The sequence below is a fragment of the Solea senegalensis genome, linkage group LG4, assembly GCF_019176455.1.
Source record: "Solea senegalensis isolate Sse05_10M linkage group LG4, IFAPA_SoseM_1, whole genome shotgun sequence".
Classification (NCBI taxonomy): domain Eukaryota; kingdom Metazoa; phylum Chordata; class Actinopteri; order Pleuronectiformes; family Soleidae; genus Solea; species Solea senegalensis.
The window spans coordinates 24,641,611-24,647,610 of NC_058024.1; positions in this window are offsets into that span (position 1 = coordinate 24,641,611).

Here is a 6,000-nt window from a genome sequence, read left to right on the forward strand (position 1 = left end):
ACAAGACAAATAGGCAGGGACAGGGAACCACGGCTTTGTCCCAGATGAAAGGCTATGTTTGATGCGTTGATAGAATAGTGTGTGGGAATAGTAGCAGCCTTTGTTTGTGTTTGGTCCTTAAATATTCTCTTTGTTTAACATCAGTACAGGTGAAGGTTGCAGGAAGGATGGAGTCGTCTGTGTATGGAACACACTTACTTCACAATGACGGACAGATTGGAACAGTTCAGGTCCACACGGGTCATAAACAGAGTGCTGTGTTCACTGGACGTGGATGGAAGACTCATGATACCATTTTAAAGGTGCAGTGTGTAAGAATTAGGGGCCGTCCACACAGAGACGGCATTTTTCGGGGACCTGCTGAAATGTTTTTTTTGGAAAATGCCTCCCGGAGTGCCCTGTTGTTTCCATGTGGATGGTGAATATGATACTTTAGGAAAATGATGACGTCATATTCACCAGCTCTGTCATTCATTATCTTGTGTTTGGAGATTGTTTGACAATTTTACCAACTGTCGATGCAAAGTAACTGAAGTCAGTGTGAAAAGACGTTCGATATCACAAGAACACGTCCTGTCTTTAGAGATTTCACACACGGTAGTGAAAAAAGTGTTGAGTCGTAAAATAGAGAGAGAGGACGAAAACAAAACCTCTTTTTACTCGAATAAACAAAAGGGAAGTGATTGTAAAAATACGTGGTCTGTAAAGTCGCTAAATATGCACACGTAAACAGCATGACACGTAAACTTAAACAAACAGACATTATTTCCTTGTCTTTTCCATCTCTGTTATTACTTCACGGGTCCCCACGGAGGGGGAGTGAAGTATTGTTTTTGTTGGCTCTGTCTGTCTGTCTGTCTGTCTGTTCTTCCGCACTTGCACTTGCCAACATGACCAACAGAGGCCGCCAGAGGCTTGTTGCGTGAACGGGGCGAAGTCTGCCATCTCTGAATGCTTTGTTGTATCTGTAATGTGTACAACGTCTTCTTCTCTGTTTTTTGGTGTATTGTTACAGCGCCACTTACAGTCCTGTCATATGTACTACAGCTTTTTGAGTCATTTCCATGTGGGCGGAGATATTTCCTGAAACAATGCCGTCTTTACGGGGGAACTTTTTTGAAAGGTGACATCTAAAAAAGTGATGATGCAGATGTCGGGCATCACTAACTGGTCCTGGGACTCAAGATGGCAGCCTCTTAAAGCAAGGCCCTTACCTATAAAGTATGTAAGTCGTTTTTTTTTACATTTTACAATTATACAAACATACTTATGAGTCGTATATTCAGCCCTGTTTCCACCAAGGGGTATAAGTTCAATTCCATTTAGTACATATTGTGCAATTGTTAGCGTTTCTAACCTGAGCTCAACCATCCCAGCTCTTTCTGTTGGGGCTACAGTACAACACTCTGCACCATGTACATGTACCTTTTTCATCATCATTGTTATTATTGTTATTATTATTATTATTATTATTATTATTGTTATTATTATTAGTAGTAGCAGTATTAGTGTTATTATTATTATTATGGCCTGTACAGCCTGCAGTGGAAACACATTCAGATCAGGGTGTGCCATTGTACTGCATGGTAGTGGAAACAAGGCTTCAGTGTCTGTGACTGTTTGTTTTTATGTTATTTATTTATTTATTTATTAGGGGACTATTGTCTTCATGTTTAATTTAAATAAATCTAACTTGTACTTCATTAAATCCAGAAGACCTGGGGACTTCTCCTCTGAGTCTGGGCCTTGTTAGTTGTGATGCAGCCATGGGGGACAGCTTTTAAATTTTTTTTTTTATATATTATTATTTCTTTATTGTTGTTATAATATAGTTGCATTCAGGGACCCTTGAACTTGTCCTCCTGGAACTACAGTGTCCCCCAGCACAGATGATCAAGGACTCACTCACCAGTAAAATCAGGAATAAAAACAATAAAAATGTATGCCCATGGCTAATCCCACGTGGCTCTGCAGAGATTATAAATAAATCCAAAACTAGACTCTCTGGCTTCTGCTGCTGCTCCTCTGTTGCCTGGTGAGCATGAACGCGCCTGCATCCACGTTCTGCTGGTGAAGAGAGAGAGTGTGTGTGTGTGTGTGTGTGTGGTGTTGGTGGTGTTGGTGGTGGTGTATATGTATGTATGTGGGAGCAGCAGCAGCAGCAGCAGGAGCACAGACTCTGCAGTATCTTGGCAGCTGCATCAGAGCATCTCTTCCCTTCTCCACCGTCCGTGATGCCTTCACGGTCACAGCCTGACTGCGCCGCGTTCACTCGGACAACACAGGCGGACGTGAACCGGTCCGGGAACTGACTGTTTTTTTTTGTTTTTATATATATATATAAACATTTATATATATATATATACACAAAACATCGTCGCTTTATGCTCCCGGTGACAGGCAGCACAGGACAGGAGCGCTTCATCCACGCCCGTGACGAGAATGTTTAAATGGAAGATGGCGATAGGCAGAAGAAGGTCTTGGAGCATCGTCTGCCTGGTATCTGTCCAGATGATCTGCGTCCTCCTGAGCGCGTCGTGGCCTGGAGCAGCGGCTCTCACGTTCCCACAGCAGTACACGTAAGTGACCGCCGTCAGCCGTGGATTGAAAACACTCTGTAGATGCTGCGATGATGGTGGTGGTGTGGAGGGGACAACAACTTCGGGCTTGTCCACGCCAGAGACACTTCATCACCCTCTTGTTATATAATCTGACTGATTATATTATAATGTCAACGCTCTTTATGAGCTTTGGTCCACGTGATGATCCATGATAAGGATTTTTAATTCATAGATATTCTCACTTTAGTGAGTCAAACAGAAGACATCAATGTCTCTCACTTTTAAAGCAATATTTTGATCTCAATGTGAATTCCTGGTAAAATAAGACACATTTTTTTGAATTAAGTCATAAATCTAATCTGATTACTATCATCAAGAGTAATTCATTATTAAGACGTGAAACAAACGTCAGGACAAGAGGAGGACAGTTATTCTCCATTAATGACAATAATTACAATAAGTAGAGGAATGATCTGTAAAACTCAACTGACCATAAGAACAAACAAACTAGATTATAGTCTCAGAGAAATAGAAGACAAGAAAGAAATAGGCCACGCAATGTAATCTGGTTTGTCCCCTCATGTTTGCCTATAATAGTGTGTGTGTGTGAGAAGCCTCTGGGGACATTTGACATCTTGTTAAATTCCTATAAAGTATGTATATTATGTATATCTGCATTTCTTACACTCACAACCTCCCTTGTTTCTTATACATTTAATGATAACTCATTGGTGTAAACTAAGGAAATGTAAAGTTTGTGGACGAGGTTGCCCGTAGAGACTCATCAAGTCTGTCCAGTTATTGTAAAACCTGTCTGATGTTGTTGTGCAGTGGGATTAGAGCGAGGCTTTAAAGTAACAAGCGTAATAGTTCCGTCATGGCATGAAAAAACATCATCTTCTCCACGACCTCTTGAGTCAGAGCCAGCAGCACTGCACGCTCTGTGATACATCACTTAGACCGAAGGTGTGGTTTCGACTGTAAATCCCTGCATCAGCATTTTATGAACAGTTTTTTCTCTCCTTAATCAGTGTTTGTTGTTCTCGATCCATCCATGTGAAACCTGTAACCCGTTGCTGTTAGATACAGCTAGAGACTTTACTCAGGACCATGGTTGTCTGTGCTCTACACTCAGGCTCTGGATGGAGAATCGGGCCAGATGGTCCTCTCATCTTTTGGGGGGGTTAAACAGTGAGAGATTTCTGGCCAATCACAAACGAGAACCGGGGGTCTATAAATCTGTGAGGCGTGTGTATGCATGCATATTGTGTGAATGTTATGATGAATTGGGCTGTTTCAAGTAGGGGGTGTAGTGTCGCCGCAGCTTTCTTCTTCCTCCTCCTTTCCACTGTTTTTTTTTTTTCCTGCTGAGCTCTCTGAAACAGCCACATAGTCCTCGTCCGTCTGCCCTGGGTCTCTCTTCATGTAAGATTGATGAAGCAGAATCGCCATGCTGAAGAACAGCATCTCATTCCAATTAAGAATTAATACTGCAGCAGTGAGGATTTATCCCTCATCTCCCTCTCATTCTAGCTCTCTCTCTCTCTCTGTCGCTCCGCCCTTTCTGTCTTCACTCAGTCTGTCTCTTTGCTTTCTGTCTCTGTCTCTGTCTGCGGATAGATAGATAGATAGATAGATGGATGTTTCTTTAAAAATATATTGTGTTTACAGAGATCTAAGACAGTCAGGAATTGCAAAAGCTATTTTCATGGACTGTTGTCATTAATATCAGAATCAATCTACTGAATAATCAGTATGTTGGGATTATTTTTTATTCAGCAATAGATTCGAGATATCTCTACTAAGAGTGGTGGAGTTGTGTTGGCCAATTGTTTGTCAGTGTTTTTGTGCAGTCCATGTTTGTTCATTTCTTCGACTCACGTTTGTGCTTTAATTGTCCTGTTCTGCTGAGCCCAGCGTTTTATTTGTATTTGCTTACAGCTCATAAATAAGTACAGTAAATAAGTCGACAAAGCTGAACAACACCGTGTAGTCTACTCGGCCTGATTTTGCCTGATGTATGATACCACTGTCTCATACATGTCAGACTGGCTGACTGTGATGTGCATTGATTTTGCAAACATGACTTGTGGGTTATTCTGTATCATTACATGTTTTGTTTAACCTTTAGAACACAGAGCTGCTTTTTTTCCCCATTACTATGTTTAAATAAACATTATATACAGAGGGTTTGAGAATGTGCAACATTATATCCGTTTTTTTCAGCACAACCTCGACAATCTGATGAAACATTTCTTTCATTTTCACCAACTTTATAAACACACGTGAGCAAAAAGTACTCAAAACGTTTAAAATCGGATTGAAATTTGGAAATAACTCACAGTTCAAAGTTCACTTGGCTCGTTTTTATGACCTAAAAGAAAAGAAAAACACGTCTATTTTGTGACTTCTGCACAATTATTGCTACTTTATATCATGACTAAAAATGTGATCTCAATTGAATCATAACTTTGACTCAACAACACATAAAACGCATTTTTTAAAGCTTGAATATGTGACCTATAAACACCAGAGGATGTCCATATAAGGAGTTGTGTTTTATTCCCACGGGCAATTTACCATGGGTGCACCTGCAGGTTGTGACCCCGCCTCTTGCCTTGTGTTAGCTGGGATTGGTTTCAGCTCCCCCCACGACCTCTCATGTGGAGGATAAAGCAGTAGGCGGTTGTCATTTCCCCCCCCGTGTATGCTTATGTGTAACAAGCATACACGGCCTCTCCTTTTTACACACACACACACACACACAGATGGTGTGTTTGTGCTCAGAGTGAAAATGTTTCCTCTGCGGAGACGTGTTCTTTCATCGTACCTGGCAAAATTCCTCCCGTTAACAGCGTCTGACTGGGTGCTATGTCAACAATGTGGACACTGGATGAGACACCTCTCTGAGCAAGAAGAAAACCTGGTTGATCATTGACCTTGATCTCACCTTAATGTTCGCTGGTTCAACTTGCATCCTCTTTCCTTAGTTAAAGTCAATGAATGAATGAATGAATGAATGAATTCATGGCATAAGCAGTTGATAATGCAGGGAGCAGCAGGCAGTTTTACATAATCAAAGTATTTGCAAGTTGATTAAAATCCTGAGAGACACTGAATGGTCTGAAAGAAAGATTGAGGATCATTTAAGTCATAATTGACCCTGAGGATGACATGGATACAGATGTTGAAACCTAACCAATTCATCACCAGTAGAATTCATCCAAGATTTCATGGCTTCCTCTGTCGTGTAGTTGTTCACATACTCAGTTCTGGTCAAAGATGGAGGGACAGACGTTACCAAAGCCTCGCCGTGCCAATTCCACGCCTAAAATGTGACTGGAACGGCGTTGCGTTTCCTGTGAAATGCATTTGCCGTGGGAAAACGAGCTGAAATAGACGCTCCGCCGCCGCTCCACCCTCTCGACCTCTCACTCTC